The sequence below is a fragment of the Mustela lutreola genome, chromosome 1 (genome assembly GCF_030435805.1).
Source record: "Mustela lutreola isolate mMusLut2 chromosome 1, mMusLut2.pri, whole genome shotgun sequence".
Taxonomy (NCBI): Eukaryota; Metazoa; Chordata; class Mammalia; order Carnivora; family Mustelidae; genus Mustela; species Mustela lutreola.
In genome coordinates, this window is record NC_081290.1 from 256100995 (window position 1) to 256125346 (window position 24352).

General features: G+C 33.9%; 1 protein-coding gene across 1 annotated transcript in view; it reads right to left on the reverse strand.

The window, feature by feature from the left end:
- The window catches only part of KIF18A (kinesin family member 18A), an 80921-nt gene that overhangs the window by 10859 nt on the left and 45710 nt on the right, over positions 1–24352 (reverse strand). The window lies entirely within an intron of this gene.

The window sequence follows — 24352 nt, forward strand, 5'->3', positions numbered from 1 at the left end:
GATGAAAAAATGAAATTTGTTATGATCTCAGGTACGGTGGTTAATTAAGCATTCTGATTATTTCCCATGCCATACCCAATTCATAGATTTTTCAGAAATTAGATTAATAAATGAACATAAGCTGAAGAGGTCAGAGTACTCTTGCATGAACCTCATCACTCTATACAAGTTAAGTCTCCCAAATGTCAAGAGGTTACCAAGTTTAATGAACTTTTCTTAGCCCTATCCTACAACTTCTGATTTCAAAATGATTTCCCTACTACCTCTTCAACATGCCACCTTATCTCCCTTCATCTAGTAAATGTATGTATTTCTCTAAAGAAATACACTTTTATTCATAATTATCCTCTTGCCACTACTTTTTCAGTCACATGGGTCCAAATAACCAATTTTTACTATTTCTTCACATTTTCCAACTTCCACCAATCCTAGCTCTCCTACACTTAAAATTAAGTCGTAATTCTGATCATGTCATTCTTCTGATTAAAAACTTCTAGTGACTTTAACATAAACATGATATCCAGAGATCGTCAGTAGGGAAATTCTTATTTCTTGGCCCAAAATTAAGAGACAAATTGTTTTGTTTAAACTTAAGTTTGAATTCCCACAATCTAGACATGCTTAAATATTTACTTCTCAAACATTTAAAAAAAAATAAAGCAATGATTGATTGCATAGATTAACAATAAACTTCATCAACTCGAGTACACTAATCTTGTATTTCTTAGTTAACTTTTTATGTTTTGCCTGTTTCATTCATGGTGACTTCAGGTGCCTGACATGAAGTAACTTTGCTTCAAGTGTACTGTCCAGGAAAGAAACTACAATGTATATTTCTGCCCATGTTTTTAAATCATGCAAAAGATTTCCCAACTGATGTTAGATTTGCTTTATGATATAATACTAACTTAAATAACACTGAAAGCTGAATAATTGTTATGTATTTCAATAAAGCAATTCAAACTCTCAACCAAGTTAGAAAATACACTTAATAACAATCACCAACAGAACATACATTATTATTATTATGTTAGTTCATGACAGGCCCTACTATGGCTAGGTTGACAATTACCCTCTAGGAAAAACAACTGAAAAACAGGAAGAAAAATATGATCCCTGTTCTACTAAGGAATTTTACTTTTCTGAGAACTAGATAAATGAGATCCAGATCTTAAAATAATTTTCCACTCCCTTTAACATGACATTTGTCAAATTTTCCATTACCAGATATTTTTATACTAATGCTGCAGTGTAAAGACAGTTACTTTTCTCCACTGTGCTGCTACCACCAATTTGGTGGCTATTAATAGCTGGAAGATTAACTTCTTTTCCCCTGAGAGGCAGCAGGGGTATATAGAAGATAGAAAACTATATCGAGGATAGAGAGCTGAACTAGGAGTCAGGAGACTTGGATTCTATTTCTGGCTTCAGCAACAACTCACTGAGTGACCTTGGACAACTCATTTAAGCAGTGTGAGCATTAACCACCCCCCCCAAAAGGGGATACCACATGTACAGGGAATTTTCTAGGATTGGACAATATCTATAAAATAACTAGGGTTTGAAGAAAGGCTCTAGAAATGTAAATATGCTTCAACTGTTAGCATTAATACTTTCATATAGAAAGTTGTAATTTACTTTCTAGTATTCTATCAATACTTAAACCACAGTTATCATTAAAAGGATACATTTCAAACAATGTCTCACTTTCCATTGATCAGTTATCCAGTTTATCAAGGCTGATGATAAATTGTAATATAAACAAACATATTGTTAAATCACACACACCTAAGTGTTCTTTGAAAATGCAGGCTTCATAACAGTATTTTAAACTTAAAACATAATGGAACATGAAATCTCAAGACATAAGGATTTTCCAGAGTCACTATTTTTCTTGTACATAGTGTCTAGAGAGGGATAATTGCTGGAGTGGCATTGGGCAAATTCCCATGATAGTGGGCCACTTTCCGCCCACTGTTTGTAAAAAACAAACAAACAAACAAAAAAACCCCCAAAACCATGGAAATGGAGGTCTTCCATAAGACACTGAAGAAATATCCACCTGTTCTCTGGGATAATATGAATATACATCCAACATCAAATTTTGATATAATTAGACTAACAGTTTGTAGTAAAATCAATAGCAATGTTAAAAAGATGTATCTCTAGCCGTAATTCTGCTCTTCAGGAAGGATAAATTTGGTAACTTGAAGGAGAAACATGGAGATGGGGTAGTTAATACAGATTCACACCATTGTTTTCCTGAGCCTGGAAGAAGAGATGCTACAAAAATACAGCATATGCAAAACACAAATCCATTGGGTTCTTTTCTTTTTATCCTTTCAACTATTAGATACATATAATAATAAGAAGGGGGCAGAAAACAGATGGTCAATTCAGGATTACTTAGGCTGACTAGTTGCTCAGAAAGTTTCAGAAGATAACCTGAGCAAAAACAAGATTTAAAGATTTAAATACAAACTCAAAAGTCACTCTACTGTAACTACAAAGGGATTATGTCTCCATTTAATCCATGGAAAGTAAAAAAAACACCATAAACTGATACTTCAGTTTGAATATGATTTCCAGAATATATAAATACAATTATATAACAAACAATCATTCCCCTTTAGCTAGTTAGGCAATAGAGTACATTAAGTGGGTATGGCAAATTGGAGTGTTGGGTTAGGAGTACTGTACATTTTAATAGGCTTTCAGGAATATTGAGTATGCTAGCTCTATGTCTATAAAAGAGATCTGCTGTACTTTTCCATTAGAGGATATACAGTAACTTTCCAGAAGACAAGGCTTGGGGTAGTTGTAGTTTCCCCTGATTCAGCCTGAGAAAATACTATCTAACAAGATTCTATGATTCTTGGGCCTACAGAGTGGGAACGATAAAGAAGGAACCTCAAGGCAGATTATAATTCCTTTAAAAAGTCTTCATAAAATGAGAAAAGGAATCATGTAGTTACAGACTTTCAGAACAAGGGACTCTAAAAGATGATGATAGTCAATAAAATACCTCAGTAATGTGGGTGTCACACAGGAGAGGATAGAGAATTTAAGTGCATTGTTGTAAGGTAGGCTCTTAAAAAGTGGAATAAAATGATTAGTTGCCACTTGGGAGGATAGCAAGTCTTCTCCTCCGGGTCTTTCATCTAAAAAAACAGCCCATTACATCATAATGCTTGAGTATAGATGGTAGTGGGTAGTAATGTATCTTATGGTCTAGAAAAAGCGGTTTTGGGACTAACTCTCTAACACATTGTAGGTATATTGCATTTCTACTGACCTGAAATGATTATGATTCATGGCATATATGTGAATATGTTGAAATTCACTTCCAGATAATCACAATAACCATATTGTCAATATATTTAGAAGAAGTCACTACTAATAATTTCAATCTAGGAACAATGTTTAATTATGAAAGGAAAAAAGAAGTTTTCATCAGCTGTGGTACAAGAGAAACAACTAAGAGGATTGTATCGGCATAAAAAGGAGTCATTGTTCATCCACTCAGTATTAAGCACCCGCCATGTGTTCCAGAACTTTTGATAGGTTTTGAGAATCTGCAGGAAACAAGACATTTAAGAACTTACATTTTGGGGGGAAAAGGCAGAAAAATAAATTATCTTAATTAAGATAATCATGACAAATGAGTTGGAAAAACAATAAAACAAATGGAACAGAGTGATGGGAGATGGGGGGTATTAATTAGATGGTGGGGGAAGGTGATTTTAAAGGTGAGATGTGTGATCTGAGACTTGAAGGCTGTGGAGGAGTCTGTTCTATGAAGAGCTGGGGAAAGAAGCAGAGGAAATAGCAAGAGCAAAGACCTGACGGCAACAATAAATTTGTTGAACTCAAGGAAAAGGAAAAAGGCTAATGTTATTGAAGTGTAGTGAGTCAGAGAGAGAAGAAAAAATAAGAGACTAAAGAGATCAAAAGGGGCCAGCCTGTGTTAGGGTTTATGAACAAGACAAAGATCTGGATATATTCCAAATGCAAAGGGATATCTGTGGAAGATTATTTTAAACATGGGTATGATGAGATCTGATTTTTATGTTTTTAAGAAAGACTGCCTTGCTTATGGTGTAGAGAACAGAATATAAGTGGGTAAGAGAGGAAACAAAGAAATCAGTAACACATTATAGCTATAAGCTAAGGCAAAACATAATGAGAACCTGGACTAGACTGGTAATAGTAGTGATTGATGTGGGAAGGCTGTTATAATCAAATAAACAGATTAAAATTACATAAAGTAGATTCAAAACATTTTCAGTGACATACATGGGTGTGATCAGCTGCCCAACAACCAGGACCAAAGATAAGTTCACACAAAGCTGTAGTATTTTGTATAATTTAATCAACAGAAATGGACAACTTTCAGTGAAACCATGAACCAATTTTATATGAGCAATTACAGAAAAGTTCAAAAGGTCCTAAATGTCATTTCCTCAAATTTACATTCTCTTGTTACTGACATCCCCCTTTCCCCAGCCCACTCATTCCATTTGAGGTCCTGTACTCTACTGAGGAGCTCTGACTCACGTAAATGCAGGCATCTTAGAATCTGCTTCCTTCCCTGTCTAGTTTGCATGTTCATGGACTTGAGCAGCGATACTCTCTGGGGTTTGAGGATACAGTTACTTATTCAGATATGATGGCTGTTATCATCATGCTTGGGTAGTGGTGAAAAGGGAAGAAAGGGAGAGAGAAGTAGGAATGGTTCTAGAAAAGGGTGGTAGAAAGAAAATTACTGAAAATGGACTTTGGCTCCTAGGAATTTGTGTGAAGGGAGGGAAAGATTTAAGTTAACAGCATAATACAGGAAGAGCACCCTTGTTTAGGTTAAGCACTCCACTTTCTCTGCAAATTCATCTCTAGACACCCTCAAGCCAATGACATGGGTTTATCTTCAGTTCTAGGCATAGATCTACTATGATTTCAGATATAAAGACTGGCTGCTCCACTCTAAATAACCTTGTTAATTGTGCATTCACTTCCTTAAAAAGCAGCCACTGTCTTCTAATCCATATTTAGTGAGGCTTCAAAATGCAAAATACGGTCCTGTAATGAGTGCATTTCGATCATGTAACACATGATACACATGCTATGAGAACCTTCTCTTTTGGATAGGGGAGGAAGACAGAAAGGAATGGAATACTTGGAAAAATTTCTCACTGGAACAGTTACTTGGTTGGCTTCGCCTCATATATGTCACTTTACTTTAGAAACACCCGTAGTATAAGAAAGGCTATGAAGGTTAACTTTGCAGAAGACGAATCATCTTTAACCAAGATAGTAACTTGAGGAGAGACATCTAGCTTCCCTTCCAGATTTCCTTTAAAACACCATATATGTAACAAAAATAGGAGGAAACTTTTCCCAATACTGGTAATAAGGGAAGAATATCATCTGCACCCCAGGATATTTGGGGACTTTAGGAAGGATGCTATGTAGCTAGAATTGGAATAAAGGGAGGCTTGGGGGAAGAATAACATAAAAATATCCCCCCACTTCATTGTTCAGTGCTGTCCCTGGGACTTCAGAAAAAGACACTGGCTAAATGTTACTAGAGCCCCTAGTAATAGGGATGAGGGAGTAGGTGAGGTAAAAGGAGAAAGGGTGAGACAAAGCTATAGGATACAGTAAAATGGTAATATCTGAATACTAGCAGTAGCACTAAGAGCCCCCCAAATCCAGTCCTGGCCCAGCTGTCTCAGTACTGAAAGGAAGGAACACTGACCAGAAAGTGCCCAAACCCCTGGGCCTTGCTTCCAGCATTGGTGGCTACACCATATACAGATGAGAATCTCTTAGGCAAAAAGGCGAAGTTTCTAGCTTAGACTACCTACAGCTCTGGTTCCTGTTCTATACTCTTGGGCTGCTAGGTCCATGAAAAGAAATGCATTTGCCAACACCCCATTTCTGGACCTTAATTTCTACTGATTATCAGTTATATTAAGTACTTATAATAAGTGTAGAGGGAACTTCATTGGATCTATAAAAGGATAATATAAAACAATGGCATACAGACTTAGGCCTTCTGATAACCCAGATGCATGTTCTTCACCCCTACACAAGACTGAATCTCTACCATAGGGAGAATTAAATCAGTTAGGGTAAGGATAAATAAAACATGTGACATTCACAATTTCATTGTTATTTAAAGTCATAAATCTATGAATTAATACTCATTAAATTAAGTAGTATGTAAATTCTACTTAAGCATGGTCCTAATTTTTAAAACAAATAAAAAGTTCACCCAAAACAAATCAAAGCATACACATACAGATTCTGTAAACAAAAAAGGGGGAAAAAGTCACAGAAAACAGAGCAGAAGAAAATATGGCATAATCTATAAAACAGTAGCATAGATTATGATTGGAAAAATTCTGAGTGATCTTATTTTCTTCTTTAAGCATTTGACCACTTTTAATAATAAATATATATTGCTTCTTTAAAATTTGTTTTTTAAATGAGCAGTGTAAGGAATGGGACAAAAGTGAATAAAAATCCAGCTCTCTCAAGCCTCAGAAAGTCTCTGGTCTTTTAAGGTATAGGGTCAAGCTAAACGAGAACTGACTGAAAGTCTGCATAAGGAAGTTGTACCCCTCAAAAATCCCTTTTCCCCATCACTATCACCTGTACTGATAGGTGACTGTTCCTTGGTCACCCTGTTAGAAGACACAACTTACTCTCTGGACAACTTGAGACTTATGGCCAACATGTACAGCTAACACTAGCTGTTTTTAATAATTTTTTAATAATTTTAATTTTTAATAATTTCTCAATAATGAATGCATACAGATTTTTCTCTTACTTCTTCAATATATTGGTGTTGGGCTTATACATCACCTAAATGTGAAATCAGAGTTCTTTATAGGTAAACTCTAATAATAAAAAGACCTAAGTATTGACATTTTCGGGCTCCCCCAAACTGACCGTTTCTGGATATCACCAAAAATCAAAGCTGAAAGACCTAACTATGTACACAGAATATAACCAGGGTCACCAGATATTTGAGGATATGTCTTTCAACATGATAGAATATAGAACTACATACAGAAAAAAAAGTGAAAGGAAATAGACATTGTAGAAATTGAAGAGTATATTAGAATAATCATAATTAGTATCTTCAGAGAGATGAAAAAATATTGCATTCATCAAATAGAAACAAAGTGCTATGGAAAGAAACCCTGACTTACTAAAAAGAGCTCTTAGAAATTTAAAATATGAGAGGGAGAAAAAACTCAAAAGAAAGCTTGTATGATAAAGTTGAGGACATCTCCCAGAACCAAAAGAGGTAACTACTAGAAGGTAGATAAAAGAATTAAGGATCAATCCCGGAGATTCAACATCAGATTAGTAAGTGTCCAAAGACAGAACAGAAAGTAGGGAAGAAAAGTATATATGGAGGGATATACATGTGCATAAATACATATAGGAACATTTCTCAGAGTGAAAAGATAAAAGATTTTTCAGGGAGAAAGGCCCAGACTATTTAGTATAATGAGGTTAAAAAAAAAAAAAAAAGGCTAACACCAAAGCACATCATTGTGATATTTAAGAAAACTAAGGATAAAGGGAAAATCCCAAAATCTTCCTGGGAGGAAAAAGTCACACATAAAGTATGGAGAATAAAAATGGCATGTCAGTTAACAACAGCACTGGAATCTAGAAACCAATGGAGCAATGTCTTCACAGGTCTCAAAAAATTTATTTCCAACCTAGAATTCTAAACCTAATCAAATAACAAGAAAATATATTTCAAAACATGCACTATCTTAAAAAGGTTTACTTCCTGTGGACCCACTAGAAGAATCTACTGGAGAATGTAGTTCCACAAAATAAGAGAGAATCAGAAAGAGGATGGGAATAAAAGCAAATACTACTGGGGCACCTGGCTGGCTCAGTGGGTTAAGCCTCTGTCTTTGGCTCAGGTTATGATCTCAGGGTCCTGGGATCGAGCGCCCGCATCTTGCTCTCTGCTCAGCAAGGAGCCTGCTTCCCCCTCTCTTTCAAATAAATAAATAAAATCTCAAAAAAAAAAAAAAAAAAAAAAAAGCAAATACTACATATGGAACCACAAAGCAATACAAGAAGAGAATTTAGGGGCGCCTGGGTGGCTCAGTGAGTTAAAGCCTCTGCCTTCGGCTCAGGTCATGATCTCAGGGTCCTGGGATTGAGCCCCACATCAAGTTCTCTGCTCAGCAGGGAGCCTGCTTCCCTCTCTGACTGCTTCTCTGCCTACTTGTGATCTCTGTCTGTCAAATAAATAAAATCTTCAAAAAAAAAAAAAGAAAGAATTTACATATTTTATTTTAGCATAACAGTAAACGATATTTTCTTAAAAACACTCCACACATTTACTTTAAAAAAACTGAGATGGTTTAAATATGACAGTACCTGTTAGTTTTTTCAACTATGGATGCATATTATTTTTATAAATATATAAACTGAATTTTAAAAGCAGGTGGAGAGGGGAGAGAAGAAAGAGGGGGAGGCTGATGGACACACATGGAGACACATCTACAACCTTCTAAGGAAAATAATATAATTAGGTTCTGAGGCTGTAAAGGAAAAAGTAGACCAAAACACATATCTTGCTTATTCTGGGAAAGCTGTACTCAAAATCTATGGACTCTGAGTCTACCAAAGTCTAGCCAAAGCAATGAAGCTTTACATTTGAAAGTCTAACTGAAATAATGCAAGCAAATAACATGAACGGAATGGGCAAAGAGAAGAGCATTCTAGGCCTATGGAAGGTAGAAGAGATCTTTTCTTAGACCACTCTCTATAGGTTTACTCCCTACCTCACTCCCCACCTCTTGTTTTCCCTGGCATATAACAAAAAACAAGGGAGAATGATTACCAACTGGTAAAATTTAAAGAGGGCTAATAAAAAGGTGAATCAATCATCAGAAATAAATCATTCAATATAGTGAGTAATGAATGAAATAGATTTAAAGTCATGAGTTCCAGAAGGAAGCAAAATTCTTTTTTTTCAGGAAACAGGTAAACTGCCTGTGAAATCTGAATGGCAACAAATGTAATTTTGGTATATCCAAAAGTTTATAAAGAATAATAGCAGAAATAAAAATATTGTTTAGGACAGCAAAATCTCTAAGAAGTAAAAGACAGTCTCTGTATAAGGACATGGATTTAATCAATTTGTTTTCAGATATTTTAAATGTCCTTAAGATCTCCAGCTTTAGTTATCATAGTTGTGATACCTATCTTTACTTTCACATTTAGATTTCATGACAGCAAGATATACTTTAATTTCTTTTTGTTGAGAAATATTCAGATTACTAAACAGAAAGGATGTCACTTTAAGGATCAGCAAACTTTCTAGACTATTTTCAACTTAACCAGAGTTTATAAAATTCTAAAACAGTCTGGGAACTACCTGGAGAGGAACTGTTCACTGAAAAATAACTTTGGAATTGGTTTACTTATAAGGGTCTAATAAAGTTATCCTGATATTGAAGATGATCTTTTTAGGCTTATTAACACTTCACATAGTTTGAAGGTACCTAATAATGAAGTAATAATATAATGCACTTGATTTCTGTTTTTTTAGAATCAAAAGTTTTCTCAAAAGTAAAATTTAACAAAAATACATATACAACGTTAAAGATTTATTGGTAAACTTCTAGTTTAGGAAAGAGGTGGTGGAAGTTATGTGATTAAATAACATAACTTTTCAAAATAATTATATGCTACAATTCAAAACAGGATTTTAAAAGTAATGAGAGACAGGGCTACTGAAAGATATAGAAGAGCTTCTCTTCTAAACCTTGCAGCAAGTTTTGTTTAAAGAATCCAATCCTAGTTGTTGTAATACTTATCCATTAATAGTTTACGAAACATCTTAAAATATTTATATGATGCTTTAAGGCATCTTATATACAACTGAAAATGTGCATTTCAGGATAAAGTGGTTAGTGTTCTATTCATCTGTTCTTGCATTATGGCTAGAGATTCCCGCTTCAAAAAGTTTGTTTACTGTAAGTCCATAGAGAGACTTAAAAAGGAAGTCAGATAGAAACATTTTGTTGAGACTGCCAAGTTTTAGAAGCCTTTCAAAAGACTTTTATGTATTAAAACCACTTTTAAAATGAACTCCAAATGAAAGCACTGAAGTTGTAGATTAGATGGAAAAAAAAATACAATTTTCATCTGTGATTGTCCAGATTCTAACACAATATCACCTGGATTATAATTTACATACATTAATATTTGTGTAGTTTGTACAGTATTATACAGAATAAAGTAAGCTATTAATATAAGCAATGGCTTAAAAATCAAATAACAACAGTGAAAATCATTATGAAATTGGAATGATTTGCCTGCCCCACTAAATTACATTTGCTAAGTGGTTAAAAGAAATTATGAATAAATATTTGATCCCTGGTTAAGGGGTTAATGAAGAAGTAAAAAAAATTCAGAAGTAAACTAATTAATCTCCCACTTGCTATCTCTCCCCCAAACTTTTGGGATTTTAAGGAATATGATCAACTATGGCAGTATAATAAAAGCAATAAGCTGAATATTTTGATTTTGGTAATAATATATATAGAATAGTCTCATAAAAAAGTATATGCAAAAGACATTAGAGAACTGAATGGCTGTATGTGAAGAGAAACATCTAAAAATGTATTTATTGGCTGTATTGTCCTTTAAGTTATTTAAGTTCACCTGTGAGCACAATCTAGTCTCCTTCATTATTTCTATCTTTTAAATGTTTCATTTCTCCAAGAAGCCTATTCCACAGATTTTGTTGAGGAATCTGAAACATTTCCAGTAGAAAGTAAAAACAGAGTGTTCTCGTATCTATCTTTCATAAAGGAGTTTTAAGAAATGTAGCATGCTTTTAAATAAAAATTTTTTAAATAATATTTATGGGGCACCTGGGTGGCTCAGTTTGTTAAGCATCTGACTCTTGATTTCAGCTTAGGTCATGATCTTGGGTTGTGAGATCAATACCCACATTGGGTTCTATGCTCAGAAAGGAGTCTTCTCAGGATTCTCTCTCTCCTGTTGCCTCTCCCCTTGTTCGCACCCTCTTTTGCTCTCTAAAACAAATAAAATCTTTAAAAGTTTTTAAAAATAATATTTATATTTTATTATAAAAATTTCCTTAAGGAGGTCCTATGATTAAATGTTACATATATTAATATATGCTTAAGTATGTTTTTTATATATATATATATGAATGATATGCCATTACCTGATCCTGCTAATATGCCAGTTATATTTAAGATAGTGATGTATTATATGTTCTATAATATTACACAATAATATTTTAATAATTAGCACATAGTTCTATAATAATATATAATAATAAACTATAATAATGCTTAACATTTTAATTACATATTATATAAATACCCTGATACATTAGCAGATCAGGAAAGAGGAAATGAGCTAAATCTTCATCAATCAGAATGAGAAGAAGTAAAAGTCTAAATAGATGAATCGATAAAATAGCAGTTTAAGCATACTGTTTAGAAATATTAGGTAAATTGGAGAAGTTGGTTATAAGTCATCTGGCATGAATTTCAGTGAACAATAGAAGAAATACATATATGCCAATTTTCCTAAAGGTAGTTTCAAGAATGCTGGCATATTTTTATTTTTTTTTAAGATTTTTTATTTATTTTCAGAGTGACAGAGCATGTGTGTACTTGAGCAAGGGGTAGGGGCAGAGTGAGAGGGAAAGAGAGATTTTTCAAGCAGACTCCCTGCTGAGTGCAGAGCCCGATGGAGGGCTTGATCCCAGGACCCTGAAGATCATGACTTGAGTCAAAGAGCTGGTCACCCAGATGGCCAACAGACACATGAAAAAGTGCTCCATATCACTCGGCATCAGGGATATACAAATCAAAACCACAATGAGATATCACCTCACACCAGTCAGAATGGCTAAAATTAACAAGTCAGGAAATGACAGATGCTGGTGAGGATGCGGAGAAAGGGGAACCCTCCTACACTGTTGGTGGGAATGCAAGCTGGTGCAGCCACTCTGGAAAACAGCATGGAGGTTCCTCAAAATGTTGAAAATAGAACTACTCTATGACCCAACAATTGCACTACTGGGTATTTACCCTAAAGAGACAAATGTAGTGATCCAAAGGGGCACGTGCACCCGAATGTTTATAGCAGCAATGTCTACAATAGCCAAACTATGGAAAGAACCTAGATGTCCATCCACAGATGAATGGATAAAGAAGATGTGGTATATATACACAATGGAATACTATGCAGCCATCAAAAGAAATGAAATCTTGCCATTTGTGACGACGTGGATGGAACTAGAGGGTATCATGCTTAGTGAAATAAGTCAATTGGAGAAAGACAATTATCATATGATCTCCCTGATATGAGGAAGTGGAGATGCAACATGGGGGGTTAAGGGGGTAGGAGAAGAATAAATGAAACAAGATGGGATTGGGAGGGAGATAAACCATAAGTGACTCTTAATCTAACAAAACAAATTAAGGGTCGCTGGGGGGGGGGGTTGGGGGGTTGGGAGAAGGGGAGTGGGTTTATGGACATTGGGGAGGGTATGTGCTATGGTGAGTGCTGTGAAGTGTGAAAACCTGGCGATTCACAGACCTGTACCCCTGGGGATAAAAATATATGTTTATAAAAAAGAAATAAAAATAAATATTAAAAAAAAAAGAGCTGGTCACTTACCGACTAAGCTACCCAAGTACATGGTACATTTTTACTTTTGATTATTACTACTATTTTTTATCATAAGAAATGTCCTTAAATAAATGAATTATTAGTGTAAACCAAATGCCTATTATAAAGGAAAAGTAATTGAAGACTTAAACATTTCCTAGTAGCAAAAAATGAAAGAACCAAGTAAAATAAACCCTTACTTAAACTGTGATATTCCTGTGTCACAGACATCACATAGTTTAGCAATCTATATTGTCTAACTGAATTTCCACTCTAACATGGTGGTCCTTATTCCCAATTAACTACAAAGCACCAGGAAAGTCACAGTTAGGATCATCTCACAAAGAACCAGCACTGAGTATTAGATTATCTTATGTTTATTTAAACTATCTTATTTTATAATTGTTATTCACAGCAAGAAAGTCACATGCTCAAAGTCATAATATCAATCATAATTGTTGTTGACAGAACTGAAGTCTCTTACTGAAGAGACACAAGTCAGGAAAAGAACACAAGATATACAAAGTAATGAAGAATTAAAAATATAAAATTTCCTCCACAGATCCAAAAATAAGAATAGAGGAAATACACAATTTCATTACCCGCAAACTGAGATTCTATCTTCTGACTGCTACCATCAGAAAAATATTAAGTGTGAATGAAATATAAGCATTTTTATAATTTAAAATTGGGTTACATAGAAATTAGAAATCACCAAGAATAAAAGAAAAAATATTATACGTGGCAAAGGGTTAGAGCTCTTGTATATGTGTCGGTCTGTGTAAATATAGGTGTGCGTGTGGTTGGTTATCTATCCATCTATCTATCGAGAAAGAATTCTTTTAAGATAAGTAAGAGAAAAATAAAGCAAAGGAAATGAACAGGTACTTAATTCAGAATGAACTACAACTGGACAAAAGTGCACTAAAAATACTCATGTTCATTATCCATGTATAGTGGTATACTATAGTTATTATAGTTCCGGAGACTAACTTAACAGTGCATATCAAACACTTTGAAAAAGTATATAACCTTTGATCCAGCTATTCTACCTTTTAGGGGCTTAGCCTGAGGACATAATTAAGACAAGTTGTGAAATACAGAGATATTTAGTGGAGTGTTGTTTATAACAGCAAAAAAAAAAAAAAAAAAAAAAGAAAACAAACTAAATGTTCATTAGTAGGGGATTAGGTAAATATACAACTATTAAAAATGATTTATTTTCATATTTGAGAGGAAAATGTATAAGAAGTGGTTCAGTGAGAAAAAAGCTGGTTATCAATTGTATAATGGATCTCAATATTTTAAAAACAACCTATATACACATGCTTCAGAAAAATGTCCAACAACTATTAGAACAAAATATTAATAGAAATTAATGAAAGATATCTTATTTCCTTTGGCAGGACTTTTTTTCAAATTAAAATAAATGAGCATTTAATGCTAAGATAATAAAAAGGCTAAAATATTAGTGAAAGGAGCAATAAAATTGAAAATGAATTACTGAAAACACAGTTTCTGACTGCCTATGAAGTTTGTTGGAAAGAGGGAAGGTGAGGTGTGGTAATTAACAGTCAAATACAAAAATACAGTGGAAATGCAAGGGTATATGCAGGCCAAGGAAAGAGGACTCAGGAAAGGTAAGGTTCATAAAGAAGGTAGTTTCTGACTTGGACTCTCAGTGAAGATAAGGATTTTAATAGGCTAGGATGTGGGATGGAGCAAGGGAAGCAGTATTCAAGAGTGAGGGAAAAGCTAGGAAAGTATAGAGGCAAGAAACAGAAACATGTTTAAGAGGATGTTTGGGACACCAAGTGCTGCAGAAAAGTACGTCTGCAGCTTGGCATTGGACTGGGAGAGCCTTTGAAGACTCCCCTAAGTAAGCAGTCTGCACTTTATTAGGAAGATGATTTTCATGTGAAGAGTAGACTGTAGATGGGAGAAACAAGAGAAACAGAAACTAGTTTAGATATTACTATAATTATTCATTTTTTACATCAAAATCTCTCAAAGTGTTTTTACATAAATTGAATTAAGAAATATCATTCTATTCCGTCTTTAGCTGCTTTAAATGAATCTCTAAAACATAACTATGAACTGGCAATTTTCATGCAGTTTCTTATGTACAAAGGGTCTATATTTATTTTTTATTTATAACTTTTTGAAATATTCCACAGAGGGTTCCTTTAAATAAAGGGACTAGATAATTTATCACCAATGAGTTAAAAATCCCCCTCTTAAAAAATGGGCAGGCCTTCTGGGGTCATCTTTTGATGTGCCATATCATGTGTCCTGAATGATTTTACCCAGAGGAACTAATTTATCAAAAGCTTAAGACCGCAAACGTTAAAAGATTTACAGAGCTACACGTTAGTGTAAAAAGCAGAATGCAGTATTTAGCAAACATGAGTCACAGGCTGCAAAGCAGGGTTCATGACAGGGAGACAGTGATGAATGGGATTAGATCTAATTGAGGCTTGGTACAAAATGATGGCAAGGACTTTTCTTTTGCTAGCACTCACGTTAATATGTATGTGAGGAGGTATTTTGGGAAACTATGCAAAATTAAAATTAGTTGGCGAAGTTCTAAAGTGAGATCAAATATTAATATATGCATTTCAATAAACACTTCTAGGCTACAAATGATTGATACAATTACTGTACTAATCATAAATCTGGATTCCTTTTAACAGCCTTATGACTCATGGAATTCAGTTGCAAATGATACAGGTGAAAGAATTTTAAACTATTTAAAAGATATGTAACCTTAAGGTTCTACTGCTTAACCAAATAATAAACATTTTATAATGCATTCATATGACACTACTGTAGTTACTGTAGCATTAATGCTTGTTCAGTTAATTTACAGCTATTTACAAATAATACAAAGAGAGACTACATTTTCCTATGTAATAAAAGATTGTCACAGTCCTGGGGCACCTGGGTGGTTCAGTTGGTTAAGCATCTGTTTGCAGCTCAGGCCATGATCCCAGGGTCCTGGGATTGAGCCCCACGTCGGGCTTCCTGCTCAGCGGAGATTGCTTCTCCCTTTCCCTCTGCCTGCTGTTCTACCTGCTTGTGCTCACTCTCTTTCCCCATCAAATAAATAAATAAAATCTTAAAAATTAAAAAAAAGATTGTCACAGTCCTTTAAATTAATTCAATGCTCTGAGTAATAAATCACCCATAACCTTTTGATACTTCATGGTGTAGCAGACACCATGCTTCCACTCAATCTGATTTTCCTAGTATTCATGTTTATTTAAGATGGGGGGAAAAACAATGCAAAGAACCTTTTAATTTGTATGAATATTTGCAGTTACCGATGAGTAACTGAACACTGTTTTGTTTACAGGGAGAATAAGGGCCAAAAGAAATGTATTTAGGGCTACAAACATGACGGTAATGATTAAATTTTATTGCCAAATGGGAAACAACATGGAAGATTTAGTTTATAATATTTTTGCTGCTTCATATTTATTATATGAGGAATTCATGTAGACATTCCTGTTTTTTAAATGACATTTCCTTCTACTCAAGTAATTTTAGGGGAAACAAATTTACATTGGAACTATATTCAATCATAGTATCTCTACAACATAAAAGATGTTGGCTCTACTAGTATCTTTTCTATTATTGTACTTTAAGATAAAAACCACTAACATGAGGTATAAAATTTAAGAAAAGGAAAGGTTAGAGACAGAAATATTACTAAATGTGAGTTTCCAGATGGATAATGAGGAAATCTTGACTTTTCATTTAATGTCAGAAATTTTATCAGTTCCATAAATAAACCTTGCTGCCAGCACCCCCATCCTGCATGGCACTCAGTGAATGCACTTTCTGTTTTCCAGACCTAAAATAGGTACATGTTTTACTCCAAGTAAATAGACATTTAGTTTGGAGGCAAAGATTTCAAGTCAAATAACTATCTATTTCAAAATCAAGTATTGACATGAGTAAAGTATTAAAATGAACAAAATTTAAAAAGTTAGTTTCTGTGGACTCTGAGAAACAAACTGAGGGTTTTGGAGGGGGGAGGTGTGGCGGGGGTCGGGTGAGCCTGGTGGTGGGTACTAAGGAGGGCACAGACTGCATGGAGCACTGGGTTTGGCATATAAACAATGAATTTTGGAACACTGAAAAAAAAAGGAACAATACAGGCTTATTAATATAAGGAAAGTTAACATAATCCATATAACAAAAATATAAAATATAAAATCCCTATAGGGATTTAACATATATTTAATATATAGAAATATAAAATTCTTAAAGGGATTTAATAACAAATGTACAAAATATATATAAAGTTGTAAAAACTTTGCTGAGAAACATACAAGAAAATATGAATAAGAGAAACTATTCTAGAGTGAAAAGATTTGATAGTGAAAAAATATGGAGACAAAATTTATAAATTTTTAAAAAGATTTTATTTCCTTAGAATTGAAAAAGTTGTGCTAACATTCACTTCTTAGTCAGGGATAGCCAAAAACATTTTAAAGACAAAGAATAACATGGGTTGCCTGGCTGATTCAGCTGGTAGAATGTGACTCTTGATCTCAGGGTTGTGAGTTCAAGCCCCATATTGGGCATGGAGTCTACTTTAAACAAAATAAAACAAAACAACCCCAAAGAATAATGAAGGGGGACTAGCACTGCTTTCTATCAAAAGAAACTATCAAGTATTAGCTATGAAAATAATTACTAGTTCTAGGACAGACAAGCTAAAGAATAGGGTAGAAATCTAATAGAATTATTTGCCTATTTACTGTATTTAAAACAAAGGTACTATAAGGATGGACCGTCAATGTGTTACACAAGAATATAAGGCTCTCTGAAAAAATTTTGATTCTCGCATGTTTTCTTACATTAAAATAAGGAGAAAATAAAAGTAAAAAAAAAATTTAAAATTTTAAAAGATAAAAAGATAAAAAGGCCTTCTGAGGAATTATTCCAAAGGCAGAGAGAAAAAAATAATGAAGTTACTATATGACATAAAAGTTTATAAAATTCATTATTAAAAAGAACATCTCAAAGATAAGCGTGAATGATAAACTTGAAGAAAAGATTTGCAGCATGCATCTTAGAGGAAAGAGTTAATATCCTTTGATGATCTCATCCAGTCCTATGGCTTTAAATATCATCTAAATGTTAACAGCTCTCAAATTTATATTTTAGTTTAGACTTTTCTTCTGAACTCCAGATTCTTATATCTAATTGCTTACATGATATCTTCACTTGGGTGTATCTTAGACAAATTTAAATGCCCCAATTGAACTTTTTAGTTTTCTGCCACCTTCACCCTACAAATCTGCTCTACTTGAAGTCTTCCCTATCTCTTTTAAGGTAACTTGCTTCTGTCAGTTGCTAAATTCAAAAATCTCAAGAGTCATCCTTGACTTTTTATTTCCCTCACATCCCAAATCCAATTGGTGATAAAATCTTGCTAGTTCTACCTTTAAGACATATTACAATCTGACTATTTTTAACCAACTCCGTTGCTACCAACCTGTTCTGAGCTATCACAATCTTTTACCTGGGTTATTGCAGTAGTCTCCCATTTCTACCCTTGCAATACTATAATCTACTCTCAACATGCCAGACAGAAGGATCTTGAAAACATGACAGAGGTATGTTACTTCTTTCCACTGATCATGCCATAGCTCCTGATTTGTTCAGAGCTAAAGTCTAAGTCCTTGTAATAACCTACAAGGCTTTACTTGATCTGCCTTCCTCCCCTTGAACTTTGTAATCTCATCACTCTCTACTTTCTTTCTCTTCTTTTTGTTACCAATTATATGTCCTTCTAGCCATTCCATGAATATGCTAGCCTGTGTTAGGGATCTACATTACTTGTTCTACCTGAAAACGAGTCTTCTCCCGTATATACAAGTGGCTAACTTTGTGAGCATCTTCACATTTTATCAGTGAAGCGTACACTAACCATGCTATTTAAAGTAGCAATCTCTTTCCCATCCCATTCCTGACCTCTTCATTTCTTTGCCTACAGCAAGTACCACCTTCTAAGATTCGATTTAATTTACTTATTATATTTATTGTCTTTCTTCCAGCACTAGAATGTGTACTCCAAGAGGATAAAAAGGGTTGTTTTGTACTTTATTGTATCCTTAGCCTCAGATAAGTATTTGGCACATAGTAGAAATTCAATGAATATTGTTGAATGAATAAATATCCATATCCTAAGCTCTTATAAATATGTGACAAATTTTACAAAAGAGGACTACGCCAGAAAAATGTTCAAATGATTGCTAGATAATTCACAGAAAAGAAAATAGATCCTTAAATTGATGAAAAAAAAATTCAGCTATATTAGTGAACAAAGGAAAAATGGAAAGAAAATAATATTTATGACTGAGATTAGTAGAGAATCAATAACAAACTTGCAAAGACAAAAGAGGGAGAGAGAACCGCAGATTGAAAAAGATTACAGATATATCAACCAGTAACAAGGTATAGGCCCTGTTTGTATGCTGATGGAAGAAGTTAAAAAGAAATCATTTATGAGACAGTGGGGGAAATATAAACACTGATTAAGTAGATATTAATTGACATTAGATATGAAAAAGACATCCTGGTTTCTTTTAGAGACACTAAGATGAAAATGGAAGAAATATATGCTATCTGAGATTTCCTTCAAAATAATACATTACAGATATAGATAGGGTGCAGAAAAGCAGATCGTGTTCTTAAGACTACCCATGAGATAATTCCTAAAATTAGGTGATGGGTTCATGGAGTTCATTACAGGATTCCTTGTACTTCTGTGTATGTTTGAAAATAATTTTCTAAAAATTAAAAAGTGAAGACAGTTTAACATCAAAATCTGGTAAAACTAAAAGGAGAAAGGATCTCATTTTCTTACACTGATGATGGGAGTTAAAATTGGTATAATCACATGGGGAAGGGAGGTAGAAGTTACTAAGCAATATATATCATAAACTTTAAAAGAATGTGCTTATTGCTTGAGTTAGAAATTTTACTTCTAGGAATTTATCATAGGGGTAACTAGACATGAGCACCAAGATAAAGATGTTATTTATTCATCTGACAGACAGAGATCACAAGTAGGCAGAGAGACAGGCAGAAAGAGAAGGGGAAGCAGGCTCCCTGCTGAGCAGAGAGCCTGATTCGGGGCTCCATCCCAGGACTCTACTCTGGGATCATGACCTGAGCTGAAGGCAGAAGCTTTAACCCACTGAGCCACCCAGGCACCCCATAGCACCAAGATAAATATACATACTTCCTTACTGCAATACTACTTATAATAATAAAATTTATTAAACCTAAATGCCTAGCAGAGTCCAGATTAGATTAATTATGGTTAATCTCATCAGACTTTTAAAAGTACAGTGTGCACACATTCTAAATATAAAGATTGCTCAGGGCACCTGGGTGGCTCAGTGGGTTAAGCTTCTGCCTTTAGCTCATGTCATGATCTCAGGGTCCTGGGATTGAGCCCCACATCGAGCTCTCTGCTCCGCAGGGAGCCTGCTTCCCCCTCTCTCTCTGCCTGCCTCTCTGCCTACTTATGATTTCCCTCTGTCCAATAAATAAATAAAATCTTTAAAAAAAAAGACCTCTTTAAAGGTCTTTTTTGCACCAGAAAAACAAACAACAAACAAACAAACAAACAGAAGAACTGAATTCAAAACTGAAATACCACCCACACAGCATTTAGTATTTTTGAAATTTAACCAAAACAAAAAAGAAATTTGACAACAAAAATCACTTTTTACTTGTTTATGAGAAAACAGGAAAGAAGTCAGTGACACACATGTAAGCTTATTTGAATGAGACACATTTGATTGATGTTTTGCTTAATAAGTTGAATCTCTTCAATTTTACTTCCTATATTTATTAAGACTACTACAGATAATATAATTTTAGCAATATATGATATCTGCGTATTGCTTCATATTTTTAGAAATACAAACAAATTTCACTATTTGTGCCTTTTTAATGAATTATTTCAGTATTTTAAGACTAAGAAAAATAAATATTTATAAGTTGACTCACTTTATAGCCCATGCTCCTTCCCCACTATTCATCTTTGGCTCTCTATTCATAGTGATTACAACATAACATAATTTCTTGGAATAAATAAGACACACCAAGCAAATAGTTAATCTATGAAATGTGAACAAAATATTAAACAAAAAAAAAGAACAAAACATACTAAAAACAAAACTCACCTTCTGATACACTTTTAAAAGGAAATATATATTTATAAAATGTAATATGACTTTAACAGTTTTTCCTTTTAAAAGTGTTATGAAAAGGAATTAGGAACCAAATAAATGTTTCGCTGTTGACACGTATAGTCTATGCAATTATACTGCAAGTGAAATATGAATTTTTAAATAAGTAATAATGACCATCAGGTGGTCAGTATTTCTCGATCTTGGTGTTAAAACCCCATTTCCTCTCCAACATCTTGAATACATTACAAAGAAAAAAATCAAGGCCCAAAAGGTATGAGAGAATCTGAAAATAATCTTAAGTTTTCAAAGATCTCAACTAGCTTAATTCTAATGACAATAATGCCTTATTAAAGAAAAAGAAGATATAAGTATATATCTTCAGCTTCCCAGTTATTTTAACATAAAAATGGAACAAAGGAAATTTAATAGTAGAGGAGTAGGTAATTCAGACCAATCTCCACTGAAGGCAACAAAAAAGTCCAGGCAAAATATAAAAAATATATGCTTGAAGTCACAGAAGAGATGATGAAACTGTGAAGAATTATAGGCAAGTATCAAGAGAAAGTTAGGAAGCTCTAGAAGGTAATCTCTGCATTACAGTTATTTTCCCTGTGAAGATTTTTTGCTGATCCTGAAGGGAGTCTGAAAAGCTTAGGAACATTGAGAATCTGGTAGAACTGGGGTGTGAAACAGGAAGTTAGGGCCCACTAAACAAAGTTCTTCATAAACCCTCCTTGCTTTGAGTCAGAAACCTAAACAGCTTACACTCTAGAGGGTAAAAAAACAAAGGCAGGCCCTAGCAGAAGTTGCAGTGTAGTTTCAAATGATCGCAATCCTTGAAACTGGACTACAGTGATTCTAGATTGTTAATGCCACCAGGAACTGAGAAGAAGCAAATGCAAAAAATCCTCTCTGAAAGAAGACTTTATTATCAGAAGTCTTGAAGTATTTCTATAAATAATTCTGCAAATACATATCTGATACATAAAAATTAGTATGCCTTCAAGAAAATGAGGCCATGTGAACGAAAACCAGCAGAAAGAGATAAGAGAAACATATGCAGAGTGCTCCAGACCTGGAAATGTCAGACAGTCTTTAAAATAACTACACCTATTGTGTTCAGTGCGAATTTTTGCCAAGAAATGGAAACCATAAAAAAAGAGAATCAAACAGAAATTCTAGAACTGTAATATAACAAAATTAAGAACTTGATGATTTAAGAAATATTTGACATAGCTGCAAAGAGAAAGTAAACTAAAGAATGTGTGAAAAGAAATTTCCAGAGAGACAAGAAACAAAGAAAAGAAGGAGAGAGTAAAAGAAGTCACGGATAAGACAAGGAGAAAGAACTGTGCAATATAATCAGAGTCCCAGAGGTAGAGAACAAAAATAGCAGAAGCAATATTTAAAGATATAATGGTTAAGAACTTCACAAAACTAATGAAAGATAATCCAGACACAAATTCTGAAAGTTCTATGAACCCAAATAAGAGAAGTAAAAAAAAATTACATAGGCACAATATAGCAAAACTACTAAAACTCAAAGACAAAGAGAAAATATTTTAGGAAGTTAGAGGTAAAGTTACACTCAAGGGAGCAATACTTAGAATGACAGCTTACTTCAACTACAATAAGAAAGACACATAAGATAATGAAATAGTATCTTCAAAGTGCTAAAGAAAAGGAAGAATACTAAACTGTAATTCTATACCCAGCAAAAAAGTCTTCAAGAAAGAAAGTAAAATAAATACAGCTTCAGACATATGAAAAGTAAGAATATCCATCATCAGCATATCTACTGTAAAGGACATGCAAAAAGATTCTTTAGATGAAAAAAATTATCTTGGATGGAGATGCAGAGATGCTGAAAAAATGGAGAAGAACAAAAAATATAAATGTGAATATTCACTGTACAAACATCAATAAAACCCATTTTATGGCTTTAATATATAGAGAAAAATAAAATATATCATAACAGTGGTATGTCAGGGAAAGCGTTAACTCAGATAAAAATTTTTAAGTTTCCAGCACTGTCTGAGTGTAAAAGTTAACATAGTTACTTTGATAAACTTTGATAAAGCAAAGGATTTTGATAAAGGACTTTGATAAAGCAAGGATTCAGAATATTACTCTAAGGGTAACAATTTAAAGAATATAAAAACAGTTTATAGCCTTCTAAGCTCAGAGGTGAAAAAAATGGAATATCACTCTGTCACTCTAAAACAAAGTTAAAAAGGAAAAGAATATGGAATAAGCAGGACAATTAGAAAGCAAATCACAAGACAGCAGATTCAAAACCAGTATCAATACATTCATCAAGTAGAAAAAGAATACTTTAAATGATAAAGACTGATTAACAGAACAAAAAGCAAAATCCAGTTATGTGATGTTTATGAGATGTCTTTGAAATACATGATTATAGGTTTCAGTGAAGGAATCAGAAAAAAGATGAACCATGAAAACATGAGCCAAAGCAAAGTGGGATAGCTATACTAACATTAAAGTAAACTTAAGGCTAAGAAAAGTGACTGGATTAAGTATATTTTATAAGAAAAGGAAGATGTAAGAATTCTGAAATATACAGATGTAATAATATAATTTCAATGTATGAGAACCAAAAATTGACAGTACTACAAGGAGAAATATCCCCTAAAAGATGTCCACACCTTAGTCCCTGGAAGCTGTGAATATGTCACATTACATGGCAAAAGGGATTTTGCAGATGTGGGCTCAATCTAATCAAATGAACCCTTAAAAGCAGAGACTTTTCTCTAATTTTAGGCAGAAGAAATGAAGCAGAAGGAGGATGAGAGAGATCCAGAGAATGAGAATGAGCTGTCCTGCCTTTGTTGGCTAAAGGTGAAATGAGGGCAATGTTCCAGGGAATACTGGAGACCTCTAAAAAACTGAGAAGGACCACTGGGCAACAACAAGAAAATGGGGACCTCAGCCCCACAGCTGTGTAGAATTGAATTCTGCTAACAACCAGAATGAGCTTAGAAGCACATTCTTCCTCCAGAACCTCCAGATAAGAGATCCAACTGGCTGACACCTTTATTTGGCCTTGTGAAAGTCTAAGTGGAATAACCATTTGAGCCTGCTATAACTCTGGCCTACAGAGCTCTGAGATAATAAATCAGTGTTATTTTAAGTTGATATGTTTGTGTTCATTTGTTAGCATGGGATAGAAAACTGATACAAAATAGAAAAATCCCATGTAATAGAGGGAATTTTTAATAGGTCTCCTCAGTGTAAATATGATAGAACATGAATTTAAAAAGTCTGTAAGAAGAAGATTTAAAGAACACAACCGATTTGGCCTTACATAGAATACTGTAATAAATGACTACAAAATATACATTTTTTATAAGCACACTTGAAACATATACACCAGCCTACTATGTGCTAGGAATAAAGTGAGTCTA